Source organism: Furipterus horrens, unplaced genomic scaffold (genome assembly GCF_987537825.1).
Source record: "Furipterus horrens unplaced genomic scaffold, mFurHor1.1.pri manual_scaffold_7, whole genome shotgun sequence".
NCBI lineage: Eukaryota > Metazoa > Chordata > Mammalia > Chiroptera > Furipteridae > Furipterus > Furipterus horrens.
This window is the reverse complement of record NW_028327177.1, coordinates 103,927,395-103,944,684: the sequence shown is the minus strand read 5'-3', so window position 1 is coordinate 103,944,684 and position 17,290 is coordinate 103,927,395. Positions and strand designations below refer to the sequence as shown.

The 17,290-nt window shown below is 50.4% G+C and overlaps 1 protein-coding gene across 1 annotated transcript in view; it reads right to left on the bottom strand.

Annotated features, from left to right (window-relative positions):
• The window catches only part of SLC6A1 (solute carrier family 6 member 1), a 40,779-nt gene extending 24,013 nt beyond the window's left edge, over nucleotides 1–16,766 (bottom strand). Inside the window, exon 1 of the mRNA XM_090284177.1 lies at nucleotides 16,609–16,766. The gene's annotated coding sequence lies outside the window, so the exon portion shown is untranslated. The remainder of the gene's footprint in view (nucleotides 1–16,608) is intronic.
• Nucleotides 16,767–17,290: the final 524 nt, after the last annotated feature.

The window sequence follows — 17,290 nt, the reverse complement described above, 5'->3', positions numbered from 1 at the left end:
TTCCTCATTTCATTTCTGTAAACTGAACGCAAATTCACCCATCTGACAGATAAGGATCTGAGGCTTGCCATCCTGGGGCTATTGTAAAGGAGACGGATTATTTAGTGATTCAGGGCCTTGCTTGCTACTCAAAGTGTGGTTTTCTAAGGGGCAGTATTGGCATCACCAAGGAGCCTATTAGAAATACAGAATCTTGGGCGCCCTCCAGACCATGGCAGCAGAAGCTGCATTTTAACCAGGTCCTGTAATTCAGGTGCACATGGCAGCTACAGAAGCTGTTGGGCAGGGATGACCCTGATTATTCCACAGAGCTTGATTCAGGGGCTAGACATTTAGCTTGTCTGAGTCTCAGTTTCCTCATCTGTAAATATGACCCCGTAATACTTCATAGGATTGTTGTGAACCTGAAGTAAGATAATACATGGAAAGAGGCCGGGGAAAGTAGAAGGCCTGGCACACAGGAAGTGTTCAATCAATAGCAGCTTAGAGTGCCATTCAAAGAGATGAATGACTGGGGAAGTGCTTTGTAATTGAGAAAACATTATACAAATCTGAGGACCAATTAATGACTGATGATCAGGTGCCGAAGGTTAGAGGAAGGCTGGGATTATACCGCTGGAGGGCAGGTGCTGTGGGCCACCCTTGTCACTCACTGCCCCTGAGGTCAGGGAAAGCTCCCTGGAGAAGGAGCTCTGATGGAGAAGGGGCAGCTGGACAGGGTCTCCAAGGCTTCAGGACTTAGGCTTCAGAGGCTTGAGCCCAGTTTAGGGGCAAGGAGTCAATCTTTGCCAGGGTGCAAGTTGCAAGCAAAACGCACAGCTGCAGGTCTAGATGGTAGGCTCTCATCCTTGGACCGTCTGCCAGTGGGGCTTGGGGCCAGGAACTGTGCAGCCTCCTTCCTGGTCCATACCAGACCAGCACACCTGGTCTACACGAGCAGGCTACAGAGAAGGTTGGTGGCTGGCCCTAGGTTACACAGCACACAAGTGGTATGATCCTTACTGACCTTTACCACCCCAATTCTTGGCCTACTGCACGCTCTTACTTAAGAGATGAAGGAAAGTAGCTCCACATCTCGGCGCAAACCCCTCAGCTGCCTCAATGTACTTGAGAAGTAATTTGCAGACACCTTTCTTAATATCATTAATTGAATGCCTACTTTTTATAACATCCCAATGTAACTTTCAAGTAAGTTACTTATTTTCTCTAGGGTTTGTTTCCTCATGAGGAAATAGGGCCAACAGTAACCACTTCACACAGTGCAAGAACTAGATTTGAATTTTCTAGCACCGTGCCCAGCCCAGCAAGTACTAAATACAGCAAAGCTAAAATGATTATTAGTCCCATTTTGCAGATGATGGTACTGAGGCTCAGAGAGGTCAGATGAGCTGCCCAAGGTCACACAGGATTTAACCCAGGCCCTCTGAATCACAATCTGATGCTATCTGCTCACCCAGCAGGTGCCTCCCACACATTGGCCTCTGAAATTCTCCGAAGCCTTTAAATGTGGCCTTGTGACCTATCTGAGCCTGCCTGTTGGGTCTGGATGGGGAGAAATGTGACTGCAAGGAGATCAGTTCACCCGGCCATGTGACAGTCGAGAAAACAGAAGCTCTCACCCTTTCCCTCTGCTTGCAGCCTCTGAGAGCCTGGAAGTCTGGTTTTCTGGGTGCCTCAAAAACCAGAATGTAGAAGGCTAAAGGGACACCCCACTCCAACAACTAGAGTGAGAAAAAAAATCAGCTTTATAATTGCTGAGAGCTTAACAGAGCCATCCAAAGGGGAAATGAACTTCAGGAATAATGGTTTTCTTTCTTCTGTGGTTGCATACAAACAAAACAAAACCCTAAAAAAACCACCTTTTCATTAGCAATGAGGGAAAGTAAAGGAGACCTAAGAGTATAGGAAGGAATTGAGTTGGGCACTTACTAACAGGCCAGGGCTTCTAAATGTTTTATGTATATTAACTTGCTATTACCATCTACCCCCAACCCTGGCTGGTTTGGCTCAGTGGATTGAGCGTCGGCCTGCGAGCTAAGTGTCGCTGGTTCGATCTTCCAGTCAGGGCACATCAGAGAAGGAAAACTCTGATTCCAAAAAACCTCCGCTGCCTTGCGGCATACCTCTTCAGGGGAAAGGCTAAGGGAGTAAACCCCGATAGAAAATCTGGAGCCGGAGTCCCTAAGGCGGTTTGACGTTGTAGTCAACACTGGCAACTCCTGCGGCGCACCTGAAGCCAAGCTGTATTGACTCCGTCTTTCCCTTGGATCCTTCAGCTGCGAAGAGAGGGGGGGTCTGCTGCATGGGCAACAGCAGACCCTCCATATCACCCTGCCCAGGCTCTGTAGCTTCATCGCAAGATGTCGATTCAACACGGGAGGAGACAGATACCGTGTCACTCCCGAGTGGGACTGCACAGCCATTCTCGGCGGTGCAGATAGACTCTTAAGAAGCTACACCATCGTCTCTCGAGACGGACGGCTGCCGACAACGACCATCTACCCCCATTTTACTTAAGGATAAACTGAAGCACAGAAACTTAAACTGACTTGCCAAAGGTCTCCCAGCTAAGAACTAGGAGGGTTAGAATTGAACCCAGGCAGGTGGGCTCCTGTGCCCATGCTCTTAACCACTCTAGTCTGCTGCTTCTAGTGGGGTGCCTGTGGAACCCCCAGGCCCCACCTCTGGTGAGTGCATGAGTGGCCCATTTCCAGGCAACTCCCTTTAAGACAAACTCGGACCAAGGATAAGGTCTGCTGCTCTTTTTAAGAAGCCCAAGAGAGGCTGCAGGCACTAGACTCTTTGAGCTCTGGCTCCAGGAAAGGTGCGTGGTGGTATTGAGCAAACCCTGCAGGTATCCTGGGAGCCAATGAGAGGTCACATGGGGTCTAGGCTGAGCAGCTCTCACCAGGCTCCTGGGGCCAGGGGTTCTAATTAGAGTCTCCCAGGAGGCAGCCAGCCCCAAGGGGTGGCAATCGCCCCTGGGAGGCCCCAGCTCTGCTCCAACTGCAAACATTGCCTGTGCTTGCAGCAGCCAGGAGGCTCAGCCTTAGGGCCTGTCTTTCCTCAGGGAGAGGGCCTTTCCAGGCACTGAGTGGAGAGGAAGAAGAGCAGTTAGCTTGAGACTCTGGCGTTCACAGACTAGCTGTATGATCTGGAGCCAGTCTCCTTCCCTCTCTGTGCTTCAGTTTCCTTCCTTGTACAAGGAGAAGAATTGGGCTCGACTTCTTGGGCATCTTCTGAGTTCCAGCCTCTTTCTCCTCTTATCCTGCTTGTCTCACTCACGCAATCAGTGGTTTGCAAACATCTGTTCTGGCCCTTAATTGTCTGCAGTGCCTTACTGAGCGCCTCCCTTTGTCACGGAAATTTTCAATTCAATCCAATCCAACCCACAACACTGGTGCACCTCCAGGGAGCCAGGTCCCACGCTGGGTGCAGGGGGATAAAGATGCAGTCGGAGTCTGCGTTCTGCCGTTCTGCCGCCACTGAGCTCTCAGGACAGCTGGGAGATGATGGGCCATGAAACCAACATCCACATAAGTTCTTCCACAGCCCAGGGGAGGGGGATGGCACCCTGCCTGAGGGGCCTGGGTTTAGGCAAGCAACTGGGAGAGGATGGAGTTTGGGCAGGTGGAAAGGGGAAAAGAAGTAGACTTTTTTTTTTTTTTTTGTAATCACAGCTACCAAAGCAGAATGGATTCTTGACTTCTGGCCCATTCTAGGCAGAGTGAACAGGGCAAGATGCATAATGTATTTTTTGAGATGATGAGGTGCTTGGCTTGGTTGGCTAGAATCTGAGGTGATTTAGGGATCAGGGGGAGGTGACCAGTAGGCTTTGAATGCAGGAAAAGAGGGGGATGTTGTATCCTTTAATAGAACAATGATCATACAGGTTATTACATGATTATTATATTTAGTGCATTCATGGATGATCATATCTAACTCTCACAAAACTCGATTGCACAGATGTGGAAAATGAGGCTCAAGAAGTAAAACAATTTGCCTAGGGTTCCAGCTCCAGGAGGCAGCAGCTGGATTCCAAAGCCCATGTTTCTAACATTCCTTGTTCACTGTGGGCATTGGGGGAGCCTGGGGACCACCGGAGCCTCTTAGGTGGGGAGATTTCACTGGATGGTGATTTGGCAAGAGCCTGGTAGTTGTGCAGGTGAGTGGGGGAGGGGTGGGAAGACCAAACTTGGTACCGTGTTGGGGCAGTGGGAATGGCCTGCTCCCTCTACACAACTTGGCTTTTCTCCTGACAAACAGCTAGTTCTTCTGTCCTGTGTATTATCCACCTACACTGTCAACTCCGTATGAATACAACCTGGGTCTTCAACTGCCTCTGCTTCCCTGCAGCAGCTGAAGCAGTGCTAGACGCAAACATGCTCTCCTGAGTTCCACCATCTGTGATGGGGTCGTTGTTGTTACAAGCCCTCAAGAAATATGCTTTGGAGAAGGTGGCATGGGTCTCCAAGCAGTGCTGTGCTGGCAAGTGCTTAACAAGGAGCTCTGACGAAAGCAAACAAAAGGCCCGATTTGGGGCGGCTGCTGATTTCTGGGTGAGAATACTCGCACCACAGCCGGTTCCGGTGACCACCACGAGGTCACAGGATTGCGAAGAGATGCACACGCTCTGCGCGTGGGCTCTTGATTGCTTCCTGTAAGGAAAGCTCCAGATGTCACCTCCTGGGCTGGCACCAGAGCAGATGTTGCAGCTCCTGTGGGTGCAGCTGGAGGGAGGGCTTTAGAGCCCCGACATGGATACTTAAGAGTGGGGACGGGTGGGAGTGAGGAAGATGGGAAGGAGGAAGGAGAAAGGAGAGTGAAGGAAACGGAGAGAGGAGGAGAGTGGAAGACAGGGAAAGAGCAGCAGAGTGACAGGGAAAAGGACACAGGAGGAGCACAGATACTCTGTGATCTCACTGAGCTTTGGGGATAACCCAAGGAGGGAGGGAGCCTACATTTTAGCAATAAGAAACTTGTGGTTGGTGGAGCCTAAGGTTGCAAGTGGCTGAGGAGCTGAGATTGAAACTCAGGCTAAATGGCCTCCCCACTGACTTCCTTCAGTAGATTCTAACTGAATTTTAGTTGAGTGAGCCCATCAGTCTCTGCCTTTCAAGGAGGGAACCCACAGGGGACTAGGTCAAGGTTATCAACCTCCAGACCCTCACAGTCCTTGTTCCAGGTTGCCTCTTTCTTCCCATCTTTCTTTGGCTCGTGTGTGGGATTCTCAAGCATTTCCATTCCAGGGGATGCATCTGCAAAGGCCCCCAGCTCAGCAGACCAGAGAGGATTAATTCAGATCAGAAAATAAAAGTGACATGATGACCAGCTGGCATTCTCTGACATCACTCTCTGCCTTTTAAGACATAATTGTAAGAAAACCAGGGGGTTAAATAACTGTTTTCTCCTGTTCAAGATATAATTGAAAGGCTCTAAAGGGCATTAGGATAAAGGCCCTTTAAGATCTTAGATTTAGGAAAAAGAAAAAAAAAAACATCATACTGCAAGGACTGGCTGAACTAAATGATGACCTGTAATAAATCACACACAGACACACAGCCCAAATGGAGAGCTGACTCCGTGTCACAGAATGACACTTCAATGACAGTGGCCCTGGGTGTCTCCGTGGTGCCTTACCAAATGTCCACACCTGAGACTCCATTTCCTCCTCTAGACAACCCTGAAGCCTTTATCAGCCCTGTTCTAGAGATGAGCACACTGAAACCCCAAGGATAAACTGTCTGGACCAAGGTCACACAAAGTCACAATAAGAGCTACCAGGGATCACAAACTAGCAGCCTGCGGGCCAAACGGGTCCCACATATGTGTTTGGTTGAGTGGTTTAGAATTTTAAAATTTGAATTTGCATGCTTTGTGGGTACATGTTTTCTGATTTACTGACAGTCCCACCGTGACTGTCATCTTGTTCCTGACCACTTTACTCATTTCTTTGACCAGTCTGGCCTTCAGTGGCCTTTGAGTTTGCAATCCTAAAATACATGGTGCAATCCAGTCACTCCAGGGAGCTCTTTCTCTAAGTGGTAGAAGGAACAGGTTAGTATTTCCCTTTCCCTAGGGGATATGCAAAAATCTTGGTGGTGGTGGGGTGTTGTTTATAAAAGCACATTCAATATTATAATTTTATATTTTGGAAACAAAAGCCCTACTGTTATCTTAATATAAGTTCAGTTGGATTTTTTAAAATGTCGAGAAAACGGCTTTAGGATAGTTTGCAAGAATGAGGAGGGAGTGTATTTTCAGAGTCGATTAAGGGTCAGATTCCAGGGTCTCAAATATTTCCCACCAGAGAAAGCTAATTTTCTTTTTAAAAGACTTAAATGAATGCTCACTTCAGCTAATGCATCTGATGTATCTGTTCCTGATTCATTAGCTTTCAAAATGGATCTTTGCAGTATGAATCCTCCCTTCTTTGTAAGGTGAAACATCCTACCTAGCAAGAATAACCTGCCCATTTGGGAAAGCAGGATTTTTACTGAGCAAATTTTCTTAAGTTCCATCTACAATAAACAAATTCAAGGGGTATTCAGAGTCTTATTTGTCATGAGTCATGAAAGGGGCAGGCAGAACAAGGCAGTGGTTGAAAGCACTGGGCTGAAAGAAATAAAACCTGTTATTTTTTTTAAATTGATTTTTAGAGAGAGAGAAGTTATCGATTTGTTGTTTCATTTATTTATGCATTCATTAGTTGCTTCTCGTATGTGCCCCGAATGGGGATTAAACCTGCAGCCTTGGTGTATGAGGACGACACTCAACCAGCTGAGCTACCCAGCCAAGGCAAGTAAACCTGGTTTTGAGTCTCAGTTCAGGTATTGTGTGACTGAAGGTTAGTCACCAACCTCTCTAAGACAAAGGTGATAATATCTACTCTTTGGGCTGCTGTGAGGATTAAATGGGAGAATATGCAACGTGGTTATAATGTATAGTACCTGGTACACAGTAAAAGCTTGATACCTGGCAGATATTATAGTAAGTCACCTGATTAGGTCTAGTGTTATTTGTTGTTGTTTTTTTAATAGCTGTGCAGAAAAGTCAGGGGTAGAATGTCAAATTATCTTAACCTATAGGCAATCAATATAAGGGAATGATGGGAACCCATGGGAGATGCCGACCAAATCAAATTCTCAAAGAAAATTGTTTATTAAACAAGATTCCCAAAGTGCACACGTGTACCTATGCTGTAATTAGCACATTTACTCAAATCCTGGTTAAATGTCAACTGCCTCTCCTGCCTGCACAGGATGGAGGTGTCAGAATCGGAGGTCTCAGGCTTCGTGCTTCCTGCCCTGTCCTCCAGCCCCAGGACGGGCAGTGGACACCTGGCCTTCCCTGTCCTGGAAACCAGAAGCAGGCTGCCACCTCTGGGGGTGAACTGGCTCAGACAGGTTTGTGGAAACAAACAAAATGGCTGCTTGCCTCCAAGTAGTCAGGACCCCAGCCCTCACCACTGCTTCTCAAACAGCCAAATGCCTGATTCCAGCACCCTCTTTCTGCTTCCAAAATGGAATGGGGTTGTCTGCCAGCTCCCATCACATCCCTGCCAGCATGCAAATGATGAGCTCTCTGGGCTTCTCGGGGTGTTAACCCCTGCTCTCCAATTCCTGATTAGGGAAGTAGATACATTGTGTCAGCTGTGCAGGAGAGAGAACTGAAGAGTGTGTGTGAGAGTATTTCTTTTCCAAAAGTGTCTGCAGCATGGAGTTATTTAGACGACCACACAGAGAAAACACAGTCTTCTAGTGTGGCTTGCACATAGAATTTTAGGGACAGTACATTTGCAGGGAGGTGCATCAATCATGTTTTCCAAACGCAAAAATATTTATGCATACTTTTGGTGATGGGGGCTGTTCATTCTAACATTCACCAGCCTGGAATAAAGTGCCTGTTATTTGTCATTCTGTTTTTAACCCTCACCCGAGGATGTTTATTGATTTTAGAGAGAGATGGAAGAGGGAGGGGGGAAGGGGGAAAAGAGAGAGAGAGAGAGAGATTGATGTGAGAGAGAAACATCAATCAGCTACCTTCTGTACATGCCCTGACGGGGACTGAACCTGTAACCTAGGTATGTGCCCAGACCTAGAATCAAACCCACAACCTTTTGGTGTACAGGATATTGTTCCAACCAACTGAGCCACCCAGCAAGGGCATATTTATACTTGCTTTAGCCATTCCATTCTTCCAACTCCACAAATTAGAAGCAATATGTGATTGGAAGCGGTGGATCCTTCTCCTACTTCTCCTCTCTAGTTAAAAATTATAGCAACTGTTGATTGAGCTATGCCCAAGAGAATTATTACAGTAATTCTGGGAGGTGGTCTGTTATTATCTCCATTTTGCAGATAAAGACCCTGAAGCTCAGAGAGGTGAAGTGACTTGCTCACAGTCACACAGCTAGGAAGTGGGAGGAAGGGCTTTGACTTGGGCACCAAAGTTGAGATTTGGAGCTACCTTGCTATACTGTTTCCCCATTCCTCTTGTGATGGAATTGTCTCTCCTGACCCATCAGAGGTCCATGAGCAATCTCCTGAATGGTCTTTAGAGAGGTCTGGGTGCTCTGCAGGGCTCAGAGCTGGCTCTCTTCTGGGTCCTTATGCCACCAACTGTCCTCCCCCTCACAGTGTCCCTTTCCAGTCTTCTCCTCCACCCCCAGCCCGCAGCAGTTTGGGATTTAAATCCCAGCTTCACCTCTGGCCTGCTTGTATGACCTGGGGAAAGAGTCATGTCACCTCTCTTCACCTCACCTTGTACCTCCATGAAGAAGTGATTAGGTGATGATCCCTTTCTGCCAAGGTCACAAGAAGGATGAAACCAGACAAAGCATGTTTCTTCACACCTGCTCCCAGACCCACCAGCCCTGACCATCCTTCATGGAGAATTTCAAACCCTAGACACAGCTCTCTCTGCTCTCTCACTTGCTCCGGCAGCTTCTGAATCAGCATTCAACACACACCACTCTGCCTTGTACAACGCCATTATCTCCCGAGGACACAGGCTCCGTTGCCATGGCAACCAGAGTCCTTCCACCAACTCTATTTAATAATTTCTCAACAGTGGAGCTGGGATGGCTTGGGGCAGGGGGAAGAGCACTGGGTTAGGGGTTAGACGCTCCAAGTCATAGTACCTGTGGGCCTAGGACTTTTCTCTAGGCCTTGCCTTACCCATCTATAACAGAGGTGTCTGAAATGGATGAGCTTTGTGGCCTTCTCTGGCCTAGAAAAACCTGAGAAATAGCTTTTGAGGTCCAGGAAGTGGGAGGCAGAGGACACAGAGCTACTGAAGAAGGGCTGGAGGTTTGAGTGACATTTCAAGTCCACAAGAAGAACCAGAAGTTGTGCTCTCTCCTTCTGCTGACTTGCTTGCAAAACGTCACTTTTCAGACATGAATGCAATCTCTGTGACCCATCATGTTCAGGGCTGGGGTTGGTTAGGAGACAGATTTTCTCACACCCATCACAGCCCTCACTCGGCCCAATGTGCAGATGTGCAAACTGAGACTCAGAAAGGGCAAACGGGTTGTCCATAGTTACCCGTCAAGTAGAAAGTCCAGCCATCCAGAGAGGCCGAGTTGGTGGCGCCCAGAGAGAGAGAGCCAGGCTCCTAACCTGTCCCTCTGCCCCACAGCTGATCTTGCTCTGGTTCCCACCTGTGTGGCCTCTGGCTCTCAGTTAAGGAGCCACACAATCAAAAGAAAAAGGTAAATACCTACTATTGTTTCCTCCACCACGCTGGCTGCCGGAGACCCAGAAGACATAGCATTCTTGCTCTTAGGAAATTTATGGCTTTGACTATGAGCAGCTCTTCAAAGCAGAAACAATACCTGGTTTACCTCCAGGATCCACAGAAGGGCCTGGCACACAGTAGGTGCTCAAAGTTGTATTTGGTGCAGTTGTTTGCCCACATCTGGTTCTGAACATAACTTGTCTAGATGCCTCTGGAGTAGCCAGTGGTGTCTCCAGCTCCAAGGAGCTGCTACAGACTCAGTGCTGGGGACGAGGCTGGTGTGAACAAGGCTCTGTGACTCTTGTCAGGTTCCAAGGGAGGAGGTGGTTCTGCCTTGGCCAAGGACGATGGCACTGCTTAAGGCACAGCCATTGTAGCTCAGTGGTGCTATTTAACTTCTCTGTGGTTGGCATTCTCACTTAATATCCATGGCATAATTAACAGTGCCACATCTGCTGTGTCATTAGTGGCATTCACTGCCATCTGAGAAAGGGCTCTTATCTTCCCCAGTCATTAGTCTCGGGAGGCTATTATGGGGGAAATGGAGGAGGAAGTAGGGCATGCAGCCTCCCTTCCCCCGCCCATGTGCTGGAAACAGCTGATCGTCCTGTCCAGTCCAAACCCCTTGGCTTTACGGACTGAGAATGCCAAGCCCAGGGAAGGGAAGGACCGTCCCCGGTTCCCAGCAAGCTCAAGGCCATCAGAGTGGAGGCTGCTCTCCCACTTCTTTCTTAGGTCTGCAAGCCCAGGCCTTGGGGTCCTGCACACCCAGATCGGAGTCCTAGCTCTGCCACGTGTCAGGGGCACCTTGGACAACCACACAAGCTCAGTGGACTTCAGCTTCCTTATTGAGGGTCCTGGGACACTGCTTGTCACACCCTCTCCACTCAGTGCCTGGGTTGCAGTCAGAGCTCGAAACTGGGGCTTGTACATAACTCATTACTTGGGTCGCCATGTTGAACCAAGCCATTAAACATGCACATGCAATACATGCACACATTTAAATTCCATCTTCACAGAATTCTCTCCAGTAAGACTTCTTCCCCATCCCCAAGCCCACTTCCGTTGTTTAATCAGGTGAGTTCGTGACCTCAAGCTCTGGAAACATCTGATGTGGGAACAAAAGGGGTTCAGGCGGCAGTGAGGATGGGTTGCAGGATAGAGCACAGACAGAGCAGGAGGACTCAGCTGGTCAGTCTGCTAGGCAACCCAGAGCTAGCACTCTTGGCCTAAGGTTGGTCCTCCTGCCGATGGGGACAGTAGCAACCATCCCCTAACATGGTTCTCCCCAGCTTTGGGCAGCCCAGGCCTGGTGTCCAGGAGGCTCTCCATGCTTGGAGGTCAGGACCAGGTTGGCCACACAGACAGGGGACACGTCAAACCCTCAGGTATCCCCGTCCCCCTCAGCACCCCCGAAGTAAGTTTCTAAAACTGTGATATTTCACAGTCTTCACCATGGATAGCAGTTCAAGGGCAAGGGGAAGGTGAGGTCATTGCCAGGTGAGTGATTTCCATCCCTTACCCCTTCCCTATCTACCCTCTCGTCTGGGCATGGCTCAGCACCACACAGCCCACTCCTCCAGGGGGTCCCCAATGTTCTGAGGCTCATGTCTGAACACTTCCCCAACCTTCCTGGTTATCAAGGCCCTTAGATCCTTCTAGACAATCTTGTGGGGTTCCTAGTGTTCACTTTCACTCGAATCCATCTAGGTAAGCACTCTTGTGAGCCTGCACGTGTGTCTGAGAGAATCATCCCTTCTGTTTTCCCCATGTCCCGCCACCGGGGTCAGATGAGCACACTTCAGATCCTGAACTCCGGGTGTAAACAAAGGCACGTTGGCCTCCGGCCAGAGGTCAGGTAAGAGGCCGTGGCTCATTTCTCCTGAACCGCACGGCTGTGCTTCCCCACGCTGCCCTGCAATGCCACCCCTGTGCGCTCTGTGCTCTGCCTCCCACGGGTCCAAGCTCATCTGCAGCTACCTGGTGAATCTGGATTTGGGCTTCGTAAAGGTGATTCCCATCAGCTGGGAAACAAGAGGTCAGGGAGAAGGGTGTTCAGGGTTCCTTAAGCTTCAGTTTCTCCATCCAAAAGATGCAGATAAAGGTAATAATATATGTCACTTGGAGCTCCCGGGGCTATTGCATGCTTCAACTGAGAAAGTATTTAATGGAATTCTACATAAATGTTAAGTGTGCATGTACTCACATGTGTGCAAAGAGGCCTTATTTGAGTCAAGGTCGTTCTGATTTGAGTTTTATGAGAAAACTAGCTTTAAAAAATGTCTGTTTTTGTTTGAGAGAAGATTCTTCTCCAGAACATCAAGGACCATATTTTCTTCCCCTGGAATTCTTCATACAGGATCAAAAGAAAGAACAGCTGCAAGAATTTTTTTGTTTGTTTGTTTGTTTTGTTTTTCAAACTGTCAAGTACTGTTCTGGTGTCAGGGAATACTGTTATAAGCACTAAGTTCCAGCAAACAGCAATACTGACACCAAATGTCATTGCTTACTTCCTTGTGGCTGCTGCCCTCTCCCTGTACAGAACCTCCTTACCAAACAATAAGGCCATGAAAGCAACCTGCTGTCAATGTCTTTTGGGGCATCTCTGACCTTGAACGTCCCTCTGGCCAGGGCTCTGTTATCTCAAAAGCTGGCATGTGACACTGATCCTGCAGACACTATGCAGCTGACAGGTGGGCAGAGCTGCAGGTCACTGTCCGAGGCAGCATCCTCCAACCTGGCCTGTGTGCCAGGATCCCATCTGACCTAGGAAGCTGGGGCCCATTTTGCCAAGTCCAGCCCAAGAGGGCCCCTGAACCCCTAATGTGGCCCGTTCCGCCTAGCTGCACACCCCCTGCTTTCAGAGCACCACAGCCAATTGCTTTGCAAGACCTGGCCTCCTTGTAATTTCCAATTTGTGAGAAATGTAAAAATAGAAGGCCTTTCGCTGCAGGCAGCTTGCATCAAATCGGATGCCACTTTCGTGTCATGTCAGATCACGATAAACGAAGCTGATGGCTTTGTCGGCCACTTTCAATGGCTTCCAGAGCGGCAAAAGGGTGATGACAAATTGGGGGACACCTAAGAATGAGGGAAAGATGGCTGGGTGCACAACGTCAACACCAGCTTTAAATGAATTTAAAGTCTAGGTCACAAATATGTTGCAATAGGCCGGGCACCTAAGTGCGAATTCCAGTTCTGCAACTTAGCAGCTGAGAAACACTGGGCACAAATTCATCTCTTTGGGCCTCAGCTTCCCCAGTTATTAAACAGTGGCCATTACGCTATCGTCCTTCCAGAGCTGTGGAAAACGTCCAGTGACAAAAAGGAACGGGGAAGTGCTTTCTAACTGTGCAGCTCCTTAAATGGGAAGTCGTGGTCCTTACTAAGTGACAACACCAGGGGCTTTTCTGTTGTGGCTGAGGTGGGGCTCCAGGGCTATTTAGAAGCCCAGCAACCTTGCAGCAAGGTTGCATACACGGGCAATTCTACTACATACCTCATAGGGTTTTGTGAAAATTAAATGCAATAATATAAGTAAAACACACACCACGTTCCCTGGCAGACCATCAACTTGCAATAACTGTTAGTTATTATTGTTATCGATGATATTATCATTGGAAAAATATTGAGTGGGCTTTTTTTTATTTCTGTTTATGACTGAATCCAAGCCTGTGCTGAAATATCACAGCTTGTGTTCACACCTACGGTCTGTGCCAGGCAACCCTTTTCTCCGCTGTTACTGGGCTTCCCACTTACTCCCTCGTCACCTTCCCCTGGCTCCTGAGGGCTTCAGGTGAGCTCCAATGGAACATGCTGGAAGTTCACAAAGCTCACTGAAGCACATTTCCTGGAAAGCCCTACTTTGGGGTCCACATCTGGCCTCCTACCTTTTCCCCCTCTCTAGTACCATTTTCTTTCCCTCCATCTCTGTGACCTTCAGAGAGTGGGGGAAAGGTGACTAAAATGACTGCTGACGCAGGGCCCATTTGAGGAGCTGGAGCCGAGAAATGCCTCGGGGCCGTGGACAAACGTCTGAGAGGGGGCCCTGCTGCTCTTTGCAATTGCAGCCAAAGGCTGTGTTCTGCCCACCGTTCTCTGGGCACAGAGAAGCTGGGCAACTGCACGGACGAATTGAAGGGGCAGCTCTGACACAGGCAAAGACAGGCCTGGAGCTGGGTACACGTCACGTGAGGTGACAGGGACAGGCTTGGGCATCCCACCTGCTCCCAAGGACAAAGGAAATGCATTTTGGGATGTAGGGGGCTGGAGGTAGCAGGCAAGACTGAATAGATAGGTGCTGACCCTCAGCCTGTAATGCATACACAAGCGAGAAAGGGGAAAAGATGTGTCCAAATTCCAAGTGGTTTGGGATACCTCTACCTCCACTGATAGGAAGTGTCTTTATGTGATGGTGAGAAGCCGCTTGGCTTTGATGCTTTATTTAATGTTGCTCTTAGCACATGCCAGCAAGGTAGAGGAGCAACCTGATAGCAGACCTGAGGGGCCTCCCTGTCAATCACCAAATTCCGACCATCACCCCACCACATCACTTAATGGAGGTGGAAGCCTAGGCCTAGAGACTCAGCAGTGGAGCAAGTGTTGGCTGGGAAATTAGAAGAGCAGGGGTCAAATCCCTGCCCTACCTCCTTTTAGCTGTGTAGCCTTGGGCAAGTCACTTCCCCTCTCTGAACTGCAGTTTCCTCACCTCTGAAGCAGAGGATTAGAGTTGTACCTGCTGCACAAGGTTATTGTAGGAGTTATAAACTGGGCACATTGGAAGCTTTCAGTACTTCATTCCTTCCTTCCAGCAGGAAAAAGAACTTACCCAAGGTCACTTGGCCAGAAAATGGCAGCACCTCAGCTCAAGTCTAACTTGTCCAGGGCTCATTCCTGGTCGTGGTCTCAGATGGCTCAACGGCACTGGTATATATCGTAGGTAGGTCCACCTTCCATCCATGCTAGCTTTATTCTAAGACACTTAACTGAGCGCCAGCAGTGTGCTGGGCCATGCGTAAACAAATTCATAGCCGTGGAGCTCCTGGTTGCCAGCCATGTGAAATCCAGGGGAAGACAGCTGTTGTGCTTCTTTCAGCTTTGATGGACTTGATTTTTTCTTTGTCATTACCCTCTGAGTTGCCTACTCCCTGGCTTCTAGAAGCCCCTCTCAGCCCCATCCCAAGTTCCTGGGGGACCTACTTCTCACCAAGCTTCTAGTCCTGGCATAGTCACACACTATGAAAGATGGTTCCCACTTTCTCTCCCAGGCGGCTGCCTCTCTCCTCTGTGGTTCTTAGGGATCGCCCCAGTCTTCAGATGCTATGACAGACAAGCCAGGCTGTGTGTCCCGCTGAACTCACTGTTTGTCCTTCAAGGACTGGCCTCTGAGCCAGTGTTTTGCTGAAGAGAGAGTGCTTTCTTTGTTTGCCGCCCGCCTCACAATTTATATCTGAGGCTCAGGGGAGGCTCAGCCATTTTGCCCTGGTTGCTCTGGGAAAAGATCCCTCCCACTCCTTGCGCCAAAGAGGGAGACAGAGGGTGCGAGAAGCCTGTGGTTCCCCTGACTTCCTTTGTTCTGAAATTTGGGAGTTTGGGTAGCTTTCTCAGACTCCATTATGAATACATTTTCCCCAAAGTTCCCAAAGAGAGAAGCTAGGCTATACCTAGCACCCAACAACTGCTCTCTCACCAAGCACCCACCTTGTGTCACAGAAAAATGAAGGGCAGTTCCAAAGTCCACTTGTATAGCCTGACAGTCTCTGATTTCTGAGTGTCACCAAAGCTCAGGAGCCGTTTTATTCAGCTCTCCCCCCATGCCCCCCCCCCCCAACTCACCCAGCCAGTTCTTGGTGGGGATGAAGCTGAGCATCCAGAGAGAGAGGAAGGGAAAGCTCCAGCCTCACATTAGGGGTGTTATCATTTGGCATTTTAAAATTTAATTTTCTCCTTAGGGTTCACGTCTATTTTGGGAGGATACTAGCTCAGAGCCTCCGTTGGGTGGGTGGGTGGGGGGTGCCAGGTCTGAGTTCCTTGTCTGAAGACCAAGACAAGCTAAAAGAGGGCATCTGTGGGTGCCACCCGTGGGGATGAGGGGGTACATGGAGACCTGACGGTCTTCGCCTCCGGGCAGCTGCAGCAGGTAGAGTCGCCATCCCCGGGGAGTAAATGCCAGAACACAAGGCAAGGGGAGAGCGGTGCTGTGGTGGCAAAGGGACACAGTCCTTAAAACCTTCGGTGGAGCCCCCTCACCCCACATCCCTAGGGGAAAGGAGTCGGGAGAGCAGTGAGAGCTTGTGTGTGCTCAGCCCACGCTGCCGAGTGCTTTTTAGCCAACATTTCTAGAGAGCTGCAGCTGCCCTGGGATAGGAAGAAGGTGTCCCATCCCCAAGTCGTTGGCCCCCTTAGCCCTTGGAGAATAAATGACGGGCACGGCTCTATCTCGACGCAGCTGACTCTGAGACAGAAAAGTGGCGCATGGTCCCCCAAACATTCACTCCCGGGTCCCCCACTAACCCTTGGGGAAAGGAGGCGACGCTTCGACGGCTCCAGCAGAGTCCACTGCCAACCCGAGGGTCCAAGGGGCCCTGGGACAAGGAAAGGGCATGCGACTCTGTTGACTCGCCCGCGAGTCCCCTGCCCTTCGAGCCTCCCTGGGGAATGGCCAGAACGTGCGTCGACGGGCGGAGCGGCGCTCTGGCTCTTTCATGTGGCCCCAGGAGAGGCGAGGTTCCGGGGTTGGAATCTCCGGGTGCCCGCCCCCCCCCCACCCCGCCAGGCCCACAGCGGCGGCTCGGGGCGCCCGGGCGTCCTGCCCCGACTGTCCCGGGCTCTGCGCCCCGCGCCCCGACGCCGGCCGGCCGTTCCTACCTGCGGCCGGGGCTGCACTGCCCGCGACGGGCGCTTAGCGGGTAGCTCGGCTACTCCGGTGAGCTCCGGGTGCAGAGCCGCTCTCCGCACGATGGGCGCTGCGCTCCCGGCTTCTTCGTTCTTCGGCTCCGCGTAGCTCGCCCGCAACCTCGCTGCTCGCTCGGTCTTTCGAGGGCGGGAGGAGGGACGCGGGGAAGGGGGGCGGGGAGCGCGGGACCGGGAGGCGGGGGGCGGGAAGCGCGGGAGGGGGCGTGGCCGCTGCGCAGGAGCCCGCCCACCCGGGGAGGGGCTTGCCCGCGCCTCTAGGCCCCCGCCCGGGTCCACCTCCCTAATATCCCCCTCCCCTCCGCCAAGAAGCGGGCAGCATTCCTAGCTGCTTCCTCGCAGTGTCTGCGCCAGCAGCCTCTGTCCTTTCCGTCAACCCCACTCCCTCTTTTTCTTCCCCTTCTTCCCTCTTGCTCCCATTTCCCCCTTCCAATCCCACCCCAGTATCTCCCCTGCTTCTCCCCTTTTTCTCCTTTTCTTCTCTCTCCTTTCCCCACTCCCTTTCCCAACCCCTCTCTTCTGTCTGGCTGGTTCCGCACTCCCTTCCTCCTCTCACTTTCCTTCTCCAGTCTGTTGCCTTCTTCCCTGCCTGGGCTCTGGGGCCCTCAGGCTGCCTTGGTCTCAGTATCCCAGTCCC